Genomic DNA, 22,474 nt, shown 5'->3' with positions numbered 1-22,474 from the left:
ATGGTGTCGAGTTTTTCGGCTGGGGAGAAGCGGCTGATTCTCCAGGGCTGGTTCTTTCTCCTCAACCCACGAATTACTTCTTTATTCCTTTGCGAGCACTATGACAGCCCACTCAACAAAAAAGAAAAAAAAAAGAATTATACAGCTTCTTTTGATCATTTGATCAGACTTTAACTACAGGATCGGTCTTGGTTATGGTAAAATATGAGCTACGAGCCTGCCTCTGTAAGCTGCCCCCAGTCTCGTGTTTCATCCTGCTTTTAATCACCGTCCCTTCATATGTCCAGGCAAACAGATTAGGGAAGAAATCCAGAAGAGCAGGTGCGAAATAGATGTTGACAGTAGCGGCATCGCTTGATAAAAATGTTTTCCTTTTAGGCATGTTGTTAACTATGTGCCACTGTGGAGCTTTAAGGCCTGGTGACAGCCTGAGGAAATCTTTGTAATAAACACTCGAGTGTGCCACTCACCTGGAAAAAAGTGTCAGGCTGAATCTTGATGAATCACTTCTCATAATGATGCCGTTGGCATTTTGTGCTATGATGGTGTCACATGCATTTGGCGAGATAAGAGTCGGTGGAAGTGCATTGCCAGCAACAACTCGGTCGTACTGTAAACACTCTGCCTGCTCGGATAGCAGCGGGGGCGTTTTACAATCTCCCATAATGATCGTCAAATCAGCGCTACCAAACCTAGATTTCATGCCATGTGTCATAACTGTGGCTCTTCTACACGGCAGCAGGTTATTTATGCAGCGTTGTTCATGTTCATCCATTCTGAGAGGCTCTCGAGTTGGTAGAGGAGAACATATAGCTGCGGTAACACCGGGTACTTCCACGGATTTCACTGTACAGCTTCGTTACGTAATGCTACACATGTCTGGAGGCGGCGTATTTAAGAGGCTTGTTGGGATGCTGCCTTAGGGAATATTCATCATTCCATGTTTTACTCACATGCAGTGACAACAGACAGATGATTCAGATGACAGGATTTTCCGCCTTTCCTGTTTCCTTTTTGAAAAGGCGATTTTTGATTTGAAGCTTTTGAGAAAAAAGCCAAGCAGCCGGATAATCGAAGGTATCTTTGACAAAATCTTGGAAAGGATTAAATACTAAAAGCATTCGCTGCGGTCTAAACCTGGTGGAGTTTCTTGCATCGTTGCTTTACCTACGTGCCTGTCTAATTTAAGATGTCGAATAGGTCAAGCAGAATAGAGAGGTGCTGGGACTTTGAGGGCTCAGCACGCATGGCCTCTGGACTCAGTGGGTGGGCAGCCTGGCTCAGTGTGAAGGTGCTGCATGCAGAGAGGCAGATGGCCACCAATATGTTGCGCCGCCTGGGAAAACACTGGCAGCCTCATCCTCAAGGCTCAAACCCACAGCTGGGAGACATCAGGATGTTTCTGCAAGGAGGACTGTGCAGACTCGATCAAAGGATAAAAATATCGCAAAGAGAAAGTGCAAAATGCATGGATGCTTTAAAACGCCTTCCCTTCTGCTGCCACATCTACTGCAAAAAGTGTTAAGTTATCGGTGTGGGCAGTTAGACAAAGGTGAAAGTGATGTATTTAGCCATTAGAGAGGCTGAGTGCTCGCAGAGAAGAAGAGGAGGTTGTCTCTGTCCGTGCGGCGTAGGTGCTGCAGTACTATCTTACTCTGTCTCTGTCCTCCTATGAAAAGAAGGGGAAGTGAAGCAAAACAATCCAATAACTGCAGAATGTCTTATTACCTCGGGAGCTCGCAGGAAAGGGGAAAAAAGACGTACACACCCTTGGAGACAGCTTGATGCACGCTACCTGTTCATTGTTGTGTTTTCCTCTGCCACGCTCATATGGTGGAGATGAACAGGACTGGCACTGAGGGGGGGGGGGCACAAAAATGAAACTCCAAGCGCCACGAGAAACACTACAGTGCAGGGAAATGCAATTACTCTGAGGAGAGAGGCCACACACTGCTCGCAAACTATTAATAGCCAACATCTCTCGTCCCTGAGCGTGTCGTTCGCTTCTTCTCCTCCACGCTTCGGCCCGAGACTCTTCCGAATTGTGACGCCTGCCTGGCTTTTGACACACGCAGCTAATTAGACGAATTAAAGTACCCCTGTCCTGCCCAGGGAGAGTCAAGGATTTGACTGCTTCCCACCTCCCTCTTCGCTTAAGTCAGGCTATTAAATGTTAGATTGGATAATCCTTGGCAGTCTACATGTACCCAAAGGCGAGTTTTACAGCTTTTTGTGTGTGTTACAGCCCACGAGACTTATATCTAGATGGAATTAAGGGTGGCTTAGTGGGGAAATATTAGTAATGAACCATCATACCAGGAAGTTTAAAGACACTACTTGGTGTCAGTGGACTTTTGGGATGTGCGTGTAAGCTTTAACAGTCTGTTAAGAGACAGTGCAGTCTGGTTCCCAATTACAGTGGTGAAGACACTCCAAAAGTTTTCATCATTAGTGCGAGAAAAGCCTCACATAAGATAAAGTACAGAAAATCTACACTGTCAAGGACAGTGAGGGGTGGGTTAGTGAATGGATGAACTGTCTGTCAGATATTTTTGGTCACCTGAAGCGCTGCCTCATGGTGATTGTAGCCACAGTGGTCTCCTTTCTCTTCAGTGGTCTAGTACTGATCTGTGTCCGATCAGTTATTTAATCACTGCATCTACAGAGGTGGATGAACCTCAGATACTTGTCTACACTGGTGGCAGTACTTTTATTGTGCTGATGTGTTTCTTTCAATCAGCCGGTGCGCTATAATCTCCAAAGCAGCTGTTAATTTTCCTCCATATGGTAAATGGTAAATGGCCTGTATTTATATAGCGCTTTACTAGTCCCTAAGGACCCCAAAGCACTTTACATATCCAGTCATCCACCCATTCACGCACACATTCACACACTGGTGATGGCAGCTACATTGTAGCCACAGCCACCTTGGGGCGCACTGACAGAGGCAAGGCTGCCGGACACTGGCGCCACCGGGCCCTCTGACCACCACCAGTAGGCAACGGGTGAAGTGTCTTGCCCAAGGACACAACGACCGAGACTGTCTAAGCCAGGGCTTGAACCGGCAACCTTCCGATTACAAGGCGAACTCCCAACTCTTGAGCCACGATCGCCCCAAATAGATCACTGGGTGCTTTGTTTTTAATTTTGAACATCTGAGGTCATAAGTTGTTTATATGTACTACTTGTGTTTATTATCAAATACCAGAAATGTTTTCAAAAATATTAGCATGCTATAATACGAAACTACAGTGAAAGTGCCACTTAGCCCGGCCTAGCAGAGCTGCAAGCATTGCCGTAGACTGTCGACTTTCTTTTAGTTTCCACTGTCCCTATTTCTTTATTTCAGCCTTTCTTTTGCTTCTTGATGATTAATAATTAAAGTCCATTTCAAGCATTCCATCTTGGAAAAAAAATCGGGTCCTCTGAGACATCATATCCCCTCTCTCACCGTTCATTTATTCATACCGAGCACATTTTTTTGTGATGGCTCTGTATTTTTGTTCCTGTGTGTGCTTCTAAACGTGAGGAGAGTCGGACCGCTGGGGGAAAAGAAGAGAGGCTGGAAAACAATATATGTATAAGCATGAAGTAGAGCTGGGCGATATATTGAGGTTTTTTTTAAAAAAAAAAATCGATATATTTTTATACGAGATATAAGATGTGACAATATCCTTTATATCGATATAGTCTATGTTACGTTATAATTATAGTTGTGGAGCCGCAGGTTTGCCTCTCTTTCGTCTCTACGCAACGTTACTCTGCCTCGCCCCTCCTTCACTGAACACAGCTCCCCCTCCTCCCCCATCGCTTCACCTGCAGGAAGCGACATGATGGACACGGCAAATCTCCGTTAACGAGTTATTGCGCATCGCCCCGTGCGTGGGGCTGGACGCCGTCAACGTGTTAACGAGCTAACCACGCTAACGCCATGCAGCCCAGAGGGGCTGCACGGCCTAAAATCCTTGCATTCTCTCAATAGTTGACAGCGCGCCTTTTGTATGAATTCTGGTTGTGCTTGATGGCCGCGAACCGATCTTATGTGGTACACGGCGCTCAGCAATCTGTCAATAAATGTTTGAGTACGACTTTGCTAAGCTACGGTGCTGCACCGCTTGATGGATTGTCGGAGCATTACGCCTACCGAGGAGCTTCGCGGAGTGATACGTACTGTGCTTCAACGTAATATTACCCTACTGTGTATAAGGACTATAAATGGCACCTGTTAAGAGACGTGGTTACGAAGCGGATTTCAAACTCCAGGCTGTCAGTCACGCAGTACAAGTTGGGAACAGAGCAGCTGTGAAATCTGTCTTTGTTATTGTGCTCAGCGTCTGTTAGTTTACATTCTGACTGCACAATTGTGAGCTCTTTGTTATGCACAAAAACAACATTGTTTTCTTTTATTTATGGAGCATTATTATTTAATAAATGCTCCTAATTTATTTTTGAGTAGTTTTTTTCATGTACATCTACGCTGTATGTTAATAAAAGTGCCTGTGTGACATCTGGGACACAGCTTTGACTATGAACTCTCTTTTTGTTCTTACTGTATGGCTTTAAAAATTTATATATATCGAGATATATATCGTATATCGCCATCCAGTTAAAAAAATATCGAGATATGAATTTTGGGTCCCAGCCCTAGCATGAAGGGTTAGAAACTTGCGTATCTGGATCGTTTGGACACATCTTCACATTTGCTTGCACGTGTGCAGCATTACGATACGTCATGATGGGAGCAGTAACAGAGTAATGTCCGGTTTAAGACCTTTTAGAAACAGGACAGGGGGTCTGCTCCACTCCTACATCATCAGTGTAAAATTACACTAATCACACGACTGGTTGGACATTAACTTTCCCTCAGCTGGCAGAAGATGAAATTACTGTAAATGGCAACTTCCTGAACTACTGATTCCCGAGCTCTAGCAGGGAATTACTGCAGCTTGGATCTGAAGGGGCACGAGGACACTCTAGTTGCACTGGTCAGAAGGTAGCTGCCCGTGCGTCACACTCTCTTGGCACTCTTAAGTGCCCCTGGGGGCCCGTGAACGGTATATCTCTCCTCTTTTAAAGCTAACCTCCATCCGAAGTGTCTAGAGCCACTATTTACTGTTCCAGTATGCACTCAAGATAGAAAGGCCCAGCCAAACACTCTGGATATCAACTACCATTTTTAACACTGTCTCCCCTTGCAGCATGGGAGTCTTTATCTGAGGCGCTGGCATGGGCTGAACTGTCAGGGTCACGCTGAAGCCCGTGTGCCTGTATGCTAAGTGTCAGTGTGGGTTGCTTTCCTAGTTGGGTCAATAACATAAAACAACAGTAACAGCACAAAGCTTTATCTCTTATGTAACCAGCTCCGGTGTGTTTAATACGTAAGCCAGTCTCTTCTTTCCAGTAAAGCAGATGGAGCAACACATGAAAATCCACCGAAATCAAATCATAACTGGATAATAATTTGGCGTTTTTGGCAGTCTGCCCCTCGTGTTGACAGGATTATTCACCTCTTCCATAGAAAAATCGCTGTGACTAAAATAAAAGGCTTTTCTCCAGTGAGGATAGTCCTCCCTGCGCCAGTGCCTCTCCTGCTCTGCCCGTCTGTTTGAACATCGCTAACAAGGTGCTCTTAAAGAAGCGCATTTAATAAATGCGGCCGGCGTTGAGGTTTTTTTTTTATTGGGCTCGCAGCATAAAGCTGTGTATACAGAGTGACGTTAATAGTGAGTTTGATGGGGTGGATCGGCTGGCGCTACTCACAGCTCTCTAGCAGAGCGGATGACATGGAAATACTGGAAATATGAATAAAATTACAGCAATTGACTCAGAGAGGATTTCCACAATAGATAAAATTCCCATTAAGTGGGGGTTGATGGTTAATGGCATCAGTGAGGACACTGTTGTCCAGTTAAACCGCTTTTAATGACACTGATATATAAACTTAGCATAAAAAATAAGGAAATTTGCTTCCTTTATGGCGATAAAGCTTATATTATATAATTGGAAAGTCTGTCTATGTCCCCTTAAATAGTGCCCCATTTGTAAGAAATAATCGACCAAGCACAAATTTCCTTACGTTTTCTGCTAACTTTAGAATCAACTGATGTATAATCACAGCTGTAAATCCTAGTGGGTTACTGAAACCAGCTGTGACATTTGTAAGCTGCGTGAAAAGTTGCTGGTTCTCCACTTGATAATCAAGCTGTAGCCCCACGGTAGCGCTGACACGCTTAATTAGGAAAATGTAAAGAGAGAGCAGGCTATTACTGCACAACATGGTTTTGTCACATTTTTCAAAACAAATGCATTCATTGCGGCAAAAATAATAATTTCTGACACATCTGTATTAATATTATCTTAAGTGTGCAAAGCGCTTGTCAGGAGGACAAGCGATTAAAAGGGATGTCGCAGATGAGAGACACATTAAACACAGACTCAAAGACGATTACTTCTAAAGTCATGGTAAGAGCCCTCTATTTAGGGATGTCCTCCTGAGAAACATCACACCTCATGAGGGTGGGCTGAGAAGCAGCCACGGGGATCTGTAGCCGGATTCTTGCTGACACAAAAGTAAAAAGTCAGCTGTGGATTGATGTGGTCAGACTGAGCCATGCTCGATTTGAGATGATGTTGCCAAGAGGTGAAGCGGAGACAACAAAAGAAGCAGAGAGACATGAAGGATCCTGACAGGTGACATCTGCCCTGTGAATTTGTTTTTTCTTACTTCCTTTTGAAAGATCAAAATGCATTTGTAGCAGTAACTTATTGAATTTTGCTTTTATGTGCTCTTATTTTTACAACTGCTGTCATTAAGCCAGTGATAGATTCACTTTGTTAATTTGTTGAGCAAAGGTGATTCAAATGTCTCACCAGACAAACAACTCACAGGCTATTTTATTAGGTACATGTTGCTGGTGCTTAATTCTTCATGACTGAGATTCAACAAGGTGCTGGAAACACTCCTCAGAGATACACAGCTGCAGCAGGTTTGCTGCTCTCATGATGTGAATCTCCTGCTCCAGACTCAGGTTGGCATTTAAATAATAGCCAATGCGTGTCGAGAAATTATCCTCTACATTATTACACCAGCACCAGCAGCCTAAATGTTGTTTATCCCAAATTCTGACCCTGCCATCGGACTGTCAGAGCAGAAATGGAGACTCATCAGACGAGGCAACATTTTTCCAGTCTCCTGTGTTACTTGTAGCCCCAGTTTCCTGTTCTTAGCTGACAGGAGTGGCAAGTGTAACAGGTCTTATGCTGTTTCTGTTTTCAGAGATGCTCTTCTGCACACTTTGGTCACAACGAGTGCTTTATTTAAGTTACTGTTGCCTTTCTATGTTGCATCTGTTTGGGAAAATCAAAGTGGATCAGCAGTTCCTGAAATACTTGTGTCATGTGATTGGTTGGACAGTTATACCTGTATTAAGAGGTCAGTGAGTACATTTGTGCATGCAGCGTACAGAATGAGAATAATTAGCCATTGGTCACATTTGACTTAAATTAGCCAGCTGATTGGCTAATAAGGATGCACAAGCAGACCGCTCATTTGTCCGAAACGATCTTTAAAGCCACATTAAAAATCAATGTCCATAGTCCACTGTGGAGATTTTCCACATTTAAAGATGGAAAAAGGATCTGAACATTTCCTATGAACGAGACCCTGCGACTGTATTCTTCTACCGCTCCATTCTTCCTTTTTTACAACGTTATCTTCTGCATGTGTCAATTTCAGCTGTAACTGTCACCTGACTTTTTCTTTAAACCCAGTGAGACCTTCTCTAGAACTGCTCCATGCTCCATCTTGTCCCATTTTCACGTCTCATCAAAGTGGAATGAGGATTTTATCACTGCAGACAGTTTTTCTTTTCCACTGATGGTGTATTTAATCCTTGTGCCGGTGGATCGGCAAGTGATGAATATGTCCTCAATATGCTGAATCAAGCTGATGAAGTACGGCTCCCTGATGGAAAAAAACGAAGCTCGCTGCATGTGCCATTTCACTGAATGCTTCATTAGACGCCTCTTTCTCTGCTCAGACTCTTAAAAGAAGCGTTCAAAGAATGAAAAACAACAAAAGAAGGCACATCTTTCAAATGGCCGTTAATTACTTCTGACAAAGACGAGCACAATGCGGCACCTTTCAGCCTGCTGCACAATTACAACTTTGACATATACCGATCGACAGCACTTTGAGCAACCGTACAAATGTACTCCAATTGTGGCACCATCTGCACACCCATTTATATTGTTTACAGACACATCTGATGGGTCGATAGAGAGACGCGTTGCTCAGAATAAAAGCTCTGACTCAGATGAGCAAGAGACAGACGGCGAGTATCATCTGTGTTCTGCTGATTCGCAGGTAATGATGGAGTGTCAGTTGGTAGAGTGGTGTGACTCTGTAATTGTCTCTGGGTAAAGGCTGAAGCAGGGATGAGTCACCCATGCCCCAAGTGTTAATTACCCTGGCTAGCTCGTCTGACTAAACATGGCTTGGAGGTCGGACCAGACCATTTAGTTCTGTTCCAGAGCAGGGACCTGCACCCCCCAAAACACATTCCCCTCTACTTGGGTTCACTTTAGACCACCCCGATTCAGTAACTTTGCCTCTTGGGATGCCTGTGTTGAGCTGTGCACTGTCACGACACTTCCCCATCACTTAAAAATTAATTGGCCAAACGACTGAGATGTCCTTGCACGTCTGTCCGTTGCAGTTGCCGCCAGAGTCATAAAGGTCTAAATAACCCATTTGTCAAAAGCGACTCTGTTGTCCCGCGGTACGTGGGGGGATTTCAAACTGAATCTGTGACATTAGGAAGGCTGTACAAGTTTCCATTATGTTAGATAATCACTGGCACATTTCTCCTTGTTTCCTTTTTTCAGCTCGAAAATAATAGAAATGTCCTTGCGGGAGACCTTGCTGTGTGCTGACTCCTATTTCCACTCCAATTGTTCTGTCAATAACTTATACAGCAGAGGCCCCCGGTGCTTAAAACAAAGCTGTGATTACTTTTATCAAACTAAGTGAGAGGAGGGAAAGTGAACCTGAATCTGAGGCTTGGGTGAAAGTTAAACCTGCTCTTAAACTTTGGTCTTTCAGGGTTTTTAAAAGTAGTTGTTTTGATCTGCTTCACGCCTTCCTTTACAACCAGTTACTTGGATGCAGTGTGAGCTTAATTCATTTAGACACTCCGGCATCCTGCCTTTAATTTGACACCGCGGCATTTGCTTTAGTTGCAGATTGGTCTTTATTAGCAGAAAAGAGAGGAAGGGAGTGCCGAAGCTTTTAAGCTCGTCGTAATCATCAGAATCGATCAGGCTCGGGGCAAGAGGGACAAAGGCGGTGATGATGGTGGAGTAGGATGGTATCACCAGAGGAATCCAACGTGGTTACTCCCACATTTTGGAAGTGCAGCTGGTGGAAGGCAGAAAACGTGTATTGATAAATGTGTGGATTTGTTTTCCACAAAAAGAGCTGTCGGCCGCTGTTGCTTTTGCTGTGACGTTAATGTTCTCCCAAAAGAATCAGTCACACAATGCTGTAAGAATTACTCTCAGGGCAGCTAAGAACATAGCAATGTACTTTAAATCATGCAGTCTGGCTTCATCGCAGTGGCTGGATGTTCAGAGGCTTTTTCCTAATCATAAAAATGTCATTGCCGTCTACTCACAGCACTGCCTCCAGACCTCAAGGACCGGTGACCTGCAAGGTTTTAGGTCTCACCCTGGGTCAACGCACCTGAATCAAATCACTAGTTCATTCCCAGGCCTCTGGAGAACTTCAAGACTTGTTGAGGGGGTAATTCAGCCATTTAAATCAGCTGTGCTGGATCAAGGACACATCTGCAGAACACCGGCCCTTGAGGCCTGGAGTTCCCCCACCCCTGCCTTATGCGGTTCAGGCGACGTGTTTGTCATTTCTAACAGCTACAGTGGAGGAATCACAGTGACTTGAAAATAATGAAGAGTCTACTAATCCATGCTTACTTCACACAATGACAAGCCAGGCGCGAACATAAGAAAAACAGATATAGTTTTGAAAAATAGTCGCAATCTGTTGTAGATCAGCTTTATTCAGCTCCTTCCATCTGTTTTCGCGTGCATAGTTGACAGCAAACCTATGAATGCCTTGTCTAACAGTGTGCATTGTTATCACCAACTGCATAATTTATCTCCTCTAAGATATGCAGAAGAGTTCTTGGCGAGAGTTTGCGGAGGCACGGGAACGCAGCCAGAGAGAGGCTTCATTCAAAAGATTTGTTTTCCTTTTGGACATAGCTGAGCCTATAACACGATATAGCAGAAAGATAAAATAAGCTTAAGCTTTTTTTTTTTTTTGTGCATGGTGGCACAGAGAGAACAGCTGTATGCAGACGAGGCCATGTTCACATGCAACATGAATCACTTGTACTTTGATTAGTGGACATAAGTGGACTAATACAAGCTGGAAGAGGTAAAACAGCGTTTCCTTTTTCTTCTATATAGTCTTTAATCTGTTTTATATGTATATAAGTTTGAGGCAATAAATAAATAAATAAATATAACAAGCCTGAAAGAATAGTGTCCAAAAAAGAAAAGGCGCACCTCTCCAAGGTGTTTCCATGGAAATGACGATGGTTAAAGTTTAAACAAAGTTTAAACATCAACATAAAATAATTCATAGCCGATTACAGCATGAAGTTACTTTTAGCTGCTCCCTTATTCACATGAGGTTACCACAACAGGTGACTCCGCATGTTTGCAGATTTTTATGCTGGGTGCTCTTCCCCGACGCAACCCCCGAAGGGATTTGTGCGTCCTCTCAGGATCATACCGGGGATCTTACGCTTGTAAGGTGAACGTGGAAGCCATTGCACTACAGAGCTGCTAATACCCTAAGGCCTGGTCAAAGAAGAACCTTCATGATTTAACACTGTCTAGGAAATAGTAAGACAATTCTGATGTCCTCCAAAGCAAGTGTGGCAGAGCAATCCCTCCACAATCCTTCTCAGCATTACAGCCTGCTGTCACAAGCAGATAGCGTGCAGTGGGGGGAAAAAACACTCAAACGGACACCACTCTTCATTCTGAAATATGTTGAGAGGATTTTAGATCACAAAGCATGCCTAGTCTCTTCTTAAGAAGCCTATTCAATAATTCAAGGGGGCTGTGATGGTAAGGTTGCAAGTTCTAGCTTTGCAGGCGTAATAGATGGTTCATTTTTGGCTCGCCTGGGGTGAAACAATAAAAGATTTATGAGAAAATTTGGTTGCTTCCTATTAATGCTTTGGTTAGCAGTAAAGGTGGTCTGTTGACGTTATAGACAATCGATGAGCAGTAAGTAAAGATTTGATGCTATAAAAGACTGGAGCTTCTGTGTTTTACTATCTATTGATTTCATTATTCAGTCAATTAGCCAACATAGCTCTGTGACATATCCTTTTTTGCCTGCAATGCAGTTGTGCGAGCTTCCTCAGGACTCATGTAGTTTCATTAAAAGTCATTAGTGGATGACAATTGGACGAGTGGTGTGTAAGAGCGAGGATGACAGGGTGACAAAGGCCAGAACTGTGAACATCTCTGTGGCAGCTCCTTATCAGGAAGAGGAGGCATGGCCTCAGGGACTGAGTGCAGCAAAGAACATTACGAGTGTACGCCGCCGCTTGATGCCCCACGGCACTGCGAGATGAGATTTTATCACCACATGTACGCCCAGCTGCCTGGATTTCATCACCTGTAGCTGCAAGTTGGAGGTAACAAGGCTTTATTGCCAGCGAGAGTCGAGTTGTTTTCATAGCTCTTCGGCAAACTTGAAATACTCCTCTAAGAAAAATGGCCTAATGTTGCATGATATTACAAATAAAACTGCTGGTGAATGTGCTGTCTGATAGCAGGATGGACTTGTGTGAGTGTCTCAGCATCTGTGTGGGTTCTAAAGTTCATTTCCGCCTCCACTGTGTTCCACAACACCTTCTCTTTCCTTTATGGTCCTTTTTCAATTTGTCCCTCTGTTGTCACTGTGACATCCTTTACCTCTAAAAACCCATCAGGATCCTTGTGCATGAAGAGAGGCAAAAAATGTGTGGATGACAGAAGCCAATGAGGAAAAATGGAAGGGCATGCAGGGGAGGGCGCTTAATAAAACAAAGTGCTGTTGTAAAGAGCATCTCCTATACATCTTTAGAGGTCAAGGGCCTCTCTTTCAGGAGAATTTCTTATAAACATAGGAATTCAAAAGGAACAGAGACGAAAAACAGCATCGTTATGAGCCGAGGTATAAAACGTGTGGAGGACTGAGCCATACTCTGTGTCCCTGGAGGGAAAGAATGTGGAGCAGTCGAGCAGATGGCATTATAGAATTATGACATGAAACGAGAAAGGGAGGAAAAAAATCCTTTGGATCAAAACTTGGCTAAGCTGATTAAGATGTGATACATCATTTGGCTGTGAAGTGTTGCTATATGCCAAATGCACATGCATGCATCACTGATTCAACAGTTTTCTGGTGATAGGCTAATACAGAATATGTACGGACGATGTAGGCGTGAGTGCGTTTGTGAATTGGATAGATGCGCATGTGGATGAGATGGGTTTGGATCGAGTTCAGAGAGTCGACTTTTATTATTATACTGTTACTAAAGAACACTATGTAATCTCAACTAAAGCCCCAGGGAGCTGGCTCCATGTCTTTTCTGTTGCAGGTCGATCAAATATCAAATTATCACTTTGAAAAAGGAACATGGAACAAGTCAGTGTTACTTCCAATTTCTAAAGAAGGAATCCAGAGTAAATATTACAAGTAAGGAGGAGGTTCATTGGGGAAATCACAGACTCCCTAATGAATTTGTAAGTTTGCTTATCTGTAAGTTTAATGGCAGTTTCATTTTACTGGAGAGAGACAGAATATCAACCAACATTATATTTTTAAAAACCACACACACCACTTAAAAGTTACAAATTAGTTTGCATGCGGTTGACTGAAATAAGATTTTGATCTCCCTGTATGCCCCAGTGGCTCATATAATCAATTATCAATCAATCAGTCAACCAACCAGTCAATCAATCAATCAATCAATCAAACAACTAATCAAGCAACCAACCAACCAACCTCAGGTGTTCCTATTCTCAGCTTTTGGATATACATAACACACCTGTCCACCAAATCAGTTTCTTCCATTCCAGCCTCTCCACCACTGCGAGCAGGACCATGGATTAAATTCTTGCAGGCCCCCTGTTCAAGAAGGCACATGTACAGGCCCATCATAGGTTTGCCACTGAACATCTAAATGAGTCAAAGAAGGCTTGGGAGAAGTGCTGTTGTCAGATGACACCAGAGATGAAAAATCAAGCTCTTTGGCATCAAGTTGATCCACCATGTTTGCAGGAAGAGAAATGCTGAGTATGACATAAAGAACACCATCCATACAGTCAAGCATGGAAACATTGAGCTTTGGGGCCATAAAAATCTTGGACGCCAAACTCCCTTCCTCAGCCGGAACACTGAAGAGGAGTCTTCCAGTATGACAATGATCCAAAACATACCGCCAAGGTAAAATGGAAAGGGGAAGCACATTACAGAAAATGTGTGGAGGGAGTTGATTTTGAGTTTTAAAAGATTTAGAGAGTTTCTGTAGAGAGGAGTGGACCAAAATCCCTCCTCAGTTATGTGCAAACCTGATGACCAACTTGTTCGCAAATATTGATTTCTCCATCAAGCACTAAGTAATGTTTTGCTTGGGGATCAAATGTTTATTTCACTCAATAACATGCTATGCAATTTATAGATTTTATGTAATGTCTTCTTTCTAAATCTATAGTTGATATTCTGTCTCTCTCGATTTGTAAGTGAGAATAAACCTTCAAATTCAGCACGGGATCAAATGATTACTCACTGTTTTCAACTTCTAAAGCTAAAACATGTCATCAAGGCACCCCCCCCCCCCCCCCCCCCCCCCACGGCCTCTGGTTTCCCCCTGAGAAAGCTTTGCATTGCAAAGTCTCCTGCGTCTCCCACATCAAGAGCAGACCTGTGTGTCCACTGAGGGACAAGGCCAACCTGGGCATGCCTCATCCTTTTCCTATTAACCCAATTCCCACCAGGACTTAAGGAATGGGACTGAGGACTCAAAGAGTGGCATGTCAGGGGGCAGTGACAACATGAATATAGAGAGATGGTACCACCTCAAACCAATTACATGCGGACATTATTACACAGTTGCAGTGCCCCAGATCTGAAGATGAACTGAGGCTATATTGATCAAGAAGATGAGAGCGATTCAAAGAGAGCTCGAATTCAGCACCACCTCTGTCTCACACACACACCAGACCTGAGCCCCTCCACTCCCAGGTGCTTTAATCGCTGCGCACCCTTAGAATAGCGCAACATTTCATACCCTTTTCATCTCCACTTTTACAGTGAACACTCTGTGACATGGAGGCAAGCCTTAGACTCCGGTGACTGAGAAGTTACGGCAGCGAGTGCACGAAGAAATCAAAAGCCGCTAAATGACAGAAAACCCTCTCTTCACAGATCTTTGAAACTAGCAGTCAGGGAGACAGTCGCAGATGCTTTCTGTGTGGTGCAGGCTGTTAGCTTTCTCTGCATTTGTTTGCATCATACCACCGCCCTCTCCGCCTCTCATTTTCATTTCTCACATGCCACAGCCCTGTATTGCTTTTCTGTCTCAATTAGAGACTAGAGACCAGAGATATTCTCCTCTCCTGCTCCCACATTGACATACACCGAGTCCCTCGTTTAAAATGCAGGTGCCGTTAGAGGTGTTTGCATTCAAAGTTGCACCCCTGCATTTAAATTGCCATGAGCAAGTGATCTCTGAGGTAAATCTCGCAAAGGAATGAACTGCAGGTAATACACAGTTCACTCCCAGTGGGGAAAATTACCTTTGCCCCACTGGTCCTGTGGCTGTTGCTCATTTCTGACATGTCTGATCTCATACACAGCAGAGTATGAGCAAGCCTGTGAAAGCAGCTAGTCCAATTCGAGGCTGCTGTTGTCCTTCATTTGAGGCAGTTTTTGTTTTAAAAGTAGCCCCTGTATCTGTGCAGTGCACTTTGTTTTTAGAGTGGACAATCTGTTCAGAGCAGCAGCAGACTCCTTTCCCCCCCCCCCCCCCCCCCCCCCCCCCCCACTGCACTCGAGCCCTTAGCAACCCATGGAGTATCTAACAACAGACATTTACAAGAGGGGAGATGATCTTTTTCTGTCCTCCTTGAGTCTCATCAACAGAAAGGTGACCTGATGAGTCACTATGGTTTGTGGGCAGGCTTACGCTCGCCTGACTATAGGCTGTCTTAGCCAAGCCGTCTTTGCATTTGCAGTTTGCTCACAGCCCCAAAGCTTTGATTTGTAAGCATCTCATTTGACGCTGGAGAACAAAAAAGTAGCTTATTAATTCCTATTAAAAAAAGAAAGAAAACCCAAAAATGTAAAAGAATGATTTGAAAACAAGATTATCCCTCTTGTGCAAAGAAGTGGATCTGTAATTGTAATTTAGTCAGGCTGGCACGCTGCCCAGCATTTGAGCTTAACTTGGCAAACTTTTAATTGCTCTGCTCCTCTTGACACCAGTGTTGCCATAGAAACGTACGCCAGTTTCCATAAGGGATCCTCGACCGGCCCAAACAAGCAGCTAACATCCTCATCAACACTTTCTGTTCCAGCACATGGGTCTGACTGGTTTAAAGTGAAGCTAGGCATCACAGTTGCACACTTCTGGATCTCATCAGTTTCCCTGAAGAGCATCCGGCAGTATGGGCAGCCCAGTACTGGCTAATTGGACTTTCCATACAACCCTATACCTACGTAGTTCTCCTTGACAGGAGCTCAAGAAACTTTTAATGTTTGTTACGTTTTCATTTGCAAATGAATCCACCCAGCTGGAGCAAAAATTCCCCTGAAGGGGCAGGGTGTGTTTGCATGGAGAGAATGTAAATATATATATATTTTTTAAAATCACTAAAAACTAATTGATTAGTGACAGGTTCACAGATCGTTTCACTGATCCACGGACGTGCACACATAACGTTCAGCAGGCTTTCATGAAATAATGTTACTAAGAGTGCAGATTTGAGTGAATAGGGTTCATTTTCTCCGTGTTTAGCAATTAACTTTAGTGCATTTATGATCCATTATCGCTAATGATTACAGGAATTACGTATGAAAGGCGCTGGCAAAAGTGAAAATGGCTTCACTAGGGTGTAAAAAGCTATTTTTTTTCAGCTGCAGGACCTGATGGGAAAACAGTTGTTTATTGCAGAAAAGAAATGGCTTTTTCTGCAGGGCATTCCCATGGAGATGGCAATTTAGAGAAGAAATGGATCGCTGAATATGTCTGTTTCGGGCCGCCGACGCCTCAGTGAATTGCAATACCAGACGTAGCAGGTGATTTGGTGTCTTTCCTGTCCACATGACTGCGCACAGCTATGTGCCAGTGTGTGAGGGAGTTCACTCAAATGTGATTCATTAACACATCTCTAAAACCATCCAAGTTTCCAGCCATCACAATTTCCTGGCAGGGCTTTTCCATGGGAAAGAGAAGGGGCGTCTTCTTTCTCCAGCAGGCTTTATTCTCACCTCGTTCCCCAGGGCACCGCACACCAGCTGGAACTCGCTTAATTATGCACCCAGTTTGGCGCAGAGGTCAAAGTGGCACTCTGAGGAGTATTATATGACAGTCTAAGTTATTTAGCAACATCCACCAAGTTGTGGATGAGAACACTGATTTTTATGAAGAATGTTGCAATTGTTTTGCAGTATATATGTGCTTACATACATGTTTAAATTGTGTTCTTTATTCATATGAGAGCAACTCAACTCTACTCAACCAGCCAATATTAGGTACATCTTGCTAGTACTGAGCTGGACCCATAGATGCCCTCATTGTTTTGGAATAGATTCAACAAGGTGCTGGAAACCTCTTCAGAGATTTTGGTCCATATTAGGTTGATAATATCAGAGAGTTATTGCAGATTTGTTGGCTGCGCATCCGTAATGCTAACTTCCTGTTCCACCACATCCCAAAAGTGCTCCACTGGATTTAGATCTGGTAGCTATGGAGGCTACTTGAGTACAGGGAAACCAGTTTGAGATAGTTTGAGGTTTCTGACATGGTAAAGTGTCCCGCTGGAAGCAGCCATCGGAAGATGGGTACACTCTCATTAGGAAAGAGCCCTAAGTGTGCCAAAAAATATCCCCTGTACCATTACACCGTCTCCAGTCTGAATCAATGATAAAAGGCAGGATGATTCACCATACCAGCTGAATGTCAGAGCAGAAATTGAGACTCATTAGACCAGGCAACGCTTTTCCAATCTACATTGTCACATTTTGGTTAGCCCATGGAAATTGTGGCACACACCAGGAGTACCTGGTGTGGTCTTCTAATGCTGTAGCTCATTTGCTTCAAGATTCAGTGTCCTGTGCATTCAGAGATGCTCTTCTTTGTTCATAGTAGGTGAATATTTGATTTACTGTTTCCATCCTTCAGCTCGAAGCAGTCTGGTCATTCTCCTTTAACCTCTGGTAACAAGGCCCTCACCAAATAATTTCTCTTTTTCACACCATTATCTGCAAACCCCTGAGATGGTTGCACAGCAAAATTGTCAGTTTCTGAAAATCTCAGAACAGCCAACATCACGCCATATCTATTTAAATAACCTGTTGCCCTCATTCTGATGCTCAGTTTAATCTTCAGCACAGGCTTAAATGGTTGGTTATCGTTAGCATTTATTAGCAGTTGAACTAATAAAGCTAACAACTACTAGTCGTAACTGGCAACTAACAGAACTTATTGTTATTATTTGATACTGCAGCTAATTCAGCTCCAGTATATAGGAAATAAAAGTTAAATATTAGAAAATAATTTTGTATTAAAACAATTATCTTACTTTAAATCTTATAAGTCCAAAATACTAAAAGTTAGTGGTAACAGAGATTATATATGTAAAATGAAATGGAAGGATGCAGGCCACATTAATATGCCAGTGGTGTCCTGCTAGCCTGCAAGTGTCTGGAAATGTAGGTACTGCAAAATACAGAGATTATAACAACACAGTTGGAATGAAAGCAGCATGAAGGTCACTGTTCTATGATTCAGAAAAGGGGTCAGTGCAGCCATCTGCTGAGAAGGAACAGAGTTCAAGTTTAAAGCAGTGCACAGGCACACAGCAGCAGAGCGCAATCCAGAACAATATGTCGAAAGAAAGTGTGAACGTAGTAACCGAACGGACACGACAAGTGATTTGGAAGTAAAAAAACAACCAGTATGCTGTGGGGCAATGGCAAATTAGCAGCTTTGAGGGAAGCTCTGTTAGGATAAAAGAAAAACATAATGATGACACGATGGTGGCCATCTTTAGCCTTTTGATGTGCTAATCCTGGCTAGTCATGAAAAAGCTTTGTTTTCTGGAGGTTTGTGAAGAGACAGATGTGGTCTTGACTTTAGATCGGTGGGTGAAGAAAGGACGAAAAACAATAAGGTTTATCGGTTTATAATGTGTTTGTGCTAAGGTCAGATATTTTGTACTATTTCTGAGACATATTCATATTTTTTCAGACTGTTGAGGTCCTGGTAAAGTCAGCAGATTGCCTATAGATTATAGTAAAATAAGTAAAGAAATAAGGAGTGGATTTTTATTTAGTCACATTATAGGAGCATGAAGTTGGCAGTGAAATCCAGCTGCTTTCACTTACAATATCTTTTTTCATAATCTTCTGTAGTGAGAATGTAATGCCATCTCCAAACACAAATGAATGCTTGGATACTGAAAAGAAGACAAAAGCAGGGCTGCTTCAGGGAAAAACTTGAAAACCTGAAAACTTTTCAAAGCCTCATCACTGTTTCATTGTCACACACCCTAACACTGATGTCAGAATCATCTCCAGGCCAGACATTTTTCTTCTTTGCCCACCACCTAGACATCGGTCATTTTCCTCACTGCCCCCAAATCTCTTCCAACAATGACACAGTATGTGCCCGAGTCTCCTGATGACTGCTGAATCTTTAATGGCACTATTACTGCCGGATCCGTCTTTTAACAGCGGCGCTCTTATTTCTCAAGGCTGGGCCAGTTTTAAATAGCTTCATCTCCGGCCATTTTTGGAAAAAGAAAAAAAAATGGGCCCAGATTTTCAATTAGTAGGAGAAATGAATGTTTCCACACTTAAAGCCCAGCAACATATTGCATTCACATGATGGTTATTTATGCCGCTGATGCTCCCATTTGCTTTTATGTCACTTCATTAAGCATGTTCTTTAAATAACGTGGAGTAAATGGGATTTTTAAATTTTTAATGTTTTTCTGATGTTCTTGTTGTGTTGGCTTTGCCATATTTCACCTCAAGCTCCATCGCACTTTCTCCCTTCATCCTTAACCTGCTACCGGTGCCAGACAAATTACTGGTCCTGCCTTAAGATAAGGTGGACAGGTGACAGCATTCATACACTGGCACAAAGGTGCACGCACACACGTGCTGCGAATGCAAACATACAATATGGTGGCAGGATACACAAGATAGTGTTCTCTTGATAATCATTTATAGAGCTCGGTGGCAAGGGACAAAGTGCTGTTATCGCTCGCGAGCAGCAATGTTAGGTGCTAAACAACCCTCCACACCACGCTGCAACGCCATTAGCCTGTGCATCAAGGAGATACAATGTGCACTTTCTGTAGCTGTGCCAAGAGCTTCTTGTCTGCTACTGGGAGGTAATGAGTTCTGTCTATGGAGAAATACTCAAACCAATGCCTGTAATCACAGGAAAAGAAAAGGAATTAACGTGTTGTTGTGCCTCAGTGGATTTGAGGAGTCCTTCAGAGTTGATTTCAAAGTTTTTCTTTCCTGCTCCTTTGAGCAGAAAGTTTCTCTTCAACATTGTGATGTTTCCCATTTCTAATCCCTGCGCCCTGATTGTGCTGTTTGGGCTCACGTGCAGGTAAAAGCAGGTTTAAACGAGAGCAGATGCAGCTCCTCTAATCTCTCCCTGCTCCTTTGTGAGAGATTTATGAACAGAGATGAAGCAGTCAGTCTCCATTGTGGATGCTCAATAATTTATGCCGAGACTCTCTTATACTTATGGTGAGAGATTGGTAATTGTCTTGCCACACAGTCGTCATGCTTTCAATCATCTCTGTGCTCTGCATTATGTATGATATTAATTCATATACATCTGCATCTTATATTGTAGATTTATGGCGTATGTTTATGAACCATCCATTTAAAGCTTTGCCAGGGAGGATGGTTACCTTGTTTAAAGTGGTTGAGTAGGCAGGAAGTACCGTGGGAAAACTCTCTGCTTGTTTTCTTTCTCTTTACACTCCGGGGCACGTTTCTGAAGTTTTGGTGGTAATCTTAGTAAAGATATTCTGCTAAATTAAGAAAATGTCAAGAAATGGTTTTGATCTCACAAAAAGGTGAAATACAAAGTACACAGCCACCTTTATTCAGCTGATGATGGACAGCTGAGAAGATAAAATCTACTATCTGGTTATCCCATTAAAGATTTAATCACTTTGCAAATATAAATTGTGCAAAAGTCTCGTGGCACCCCTCATTTCTTTGTATTTTGCTAGAAAACTGCAAAAGGCTCAATAATGTTTTGATACATTTGCAAATAGAAAAGGAAATACAGCATATAAGATAAACACAAAGTTTGTATCGTTCTAAAGAGCTTCAGAGTCAATATTTGGTGTGACCACCTTTATTTTTCTCACATCCTGAACTCTCTTAAAAAGCTTTTTTGTAGTTTCTTGAAATTTGCCTTCGGGAACAGTTCTCCAGGCTTCTTGAAGGACATTCAAAACTCTTCTTTGGATGTTTGCTGCCTTTTGTTCTGTTCTCTTGTCGATGTTGATCATACACTGCATCAGTGCTGTTTGCATCTGGACTGTTTCACCTCTCTCCCTGACCTCCTCCGTACATAATAATGACAAGTTGAACCAAACTTTTCAAATTTCAGTCTAATTCTTGTGTAATTTGGCGTAAAAGCCCTTTCTCCCCGTTTCTCTTCCTTAAGAAAGCCTTCTTGACAGGCACTCTTCCACTGAGACCGTTTCCGATAACGCTTCAGTGAACAGTAGATGGATTAACTTATGGGTCAGATGTATCTCTCAGGTCCTTTTTTAGGTATTTGCTGGATTTCTTTTTCTTATTTTTAAAGGGCATGACTTTCAGATAGTGTTCATCTGCTATAGATTGTTTTTTAGGGCTACCACATTTTCCTTTGTCCTCCACATGTCTAGTTTCACTGCATGCCATATTGAGATATGCCAAGTTATTGGAAATCACTTTAGTGCTGCAAAAACGCTCATTACGCCTGTCAAATTGTGTTATCTTTGGCATTTTGTTGGCATGTTTGACATACAATTCAAACCAACTCTTTGCAAAGTTGTCTGTCATGTGTAGACACAACACTAGTGTTTCCCTACAATTAGGTGCATTTTTATGATTAAATTATTTATAGCATGTTGACATTTGCTAGCACAAGAGACAAGATATAGCCTAATCTTATAAACTGCATTCATAATAATTTTGCTAAAATGTTATCATGCCTACGAGTTGGACACTCAGAATTCACCTCATCAGCTTTTTTCTTACAGTAGCTGTGTGCATGATTATGTCTGTGAGCATTTCAGTGTGTTTACTTACTAGACAGAAGCTAAGAGAGCCATAAAGAATTTAATAGCCATCTAAACAACCTACATTTGGCTGGTTGCTCATGAACCAGTTAAGTGTGCAAAATCAGCTTCTTTTGGACTCTAGTGAGACTCCACCAGGCACCACAGCACTCACTGCTCAATACATGACCCGACTGTTCCTATAAATTATGGACTCTGTGACTATAATTGACCTTTTTTTTAAATAAAAAAAGAACAGTTTAGTGTAAATTTCAGTTTCTTTAAGTGTGTGTTTGAGAATGGATGTTTGCTTGATTCTGTATATGTTCTCCCTGTGGAGCAGCAGCATGATGTGCTGTGTCGCGCAGTCGAGCGTTCCTAATTATAGGCGGCTGTTATGTGATGTGTTTGGGGGTATAGCTGCGTCGGAGGTGTGATGTTTATCTCTACCTCCAGGAATAGCTGTGACATCCTTTTTCAACTGATCAAAACCTCTGAATAATGCTGCTGTTGCTGCTGTAAGTTTTATCACAGTGTGCTTATATTGCCATTCAAATATCGTGCCTGCATATGTTTCAATAAATACTTGAATTCTACCAAACCTCTGGTCCAGGTTTGCCCTGTTTTGCAAGACTGAGCTTTATAGAGTGGAACATGTCACAGGGTGCCAGTTTATGTCAATGTAAGAACTACACATCTACACATGTGATGATTCATGATCGTGGACTTGGATTAGACTGACCTCAGGTCATTTTCCAGCATCAGTCCTTCCAACAGGTATTAGATGGCATTTGTGTTTGGCTGGTTGTCAAATAATAATAATGATAATAACAATAATAATGTGTTTACTACTACTACT

The 22,474-nt window shown here is 42.7% G+C and overlaps 1 protein-coding gene across 4 annotated transcripts in view; it reads left to right on the top strand.

Annotated features, from left to right (window-relative positions):
• Nucleotides 1–22,474, top strand: part of LOC101482755 (regulator of G-protein signaling 6) — a 46,971-nt gene that overhangs the window by 3,367 nt on the left and 21,130 nt on the right. The window lies entirely within an intron of this gene.

The sequence above is a fragment of the Maylandia zebra genome, linkage group LG19 (assembly GCF_041146795.1).
Source record: "Maylandia zebra isolate NMK-2024a linkage group LG19, Mzebra_GT3a, whole genome shotgun sequence".
NCBI classification, from domain to species: Eukaryota; Metazoa; Chordata; class Actinopteri; order Cichliformes; family Cichlidae; genus Maylandia; species Maylandia zebra.
This window is presented reverse-complemented; position numbering and strand designations above follow the sequence as displayed.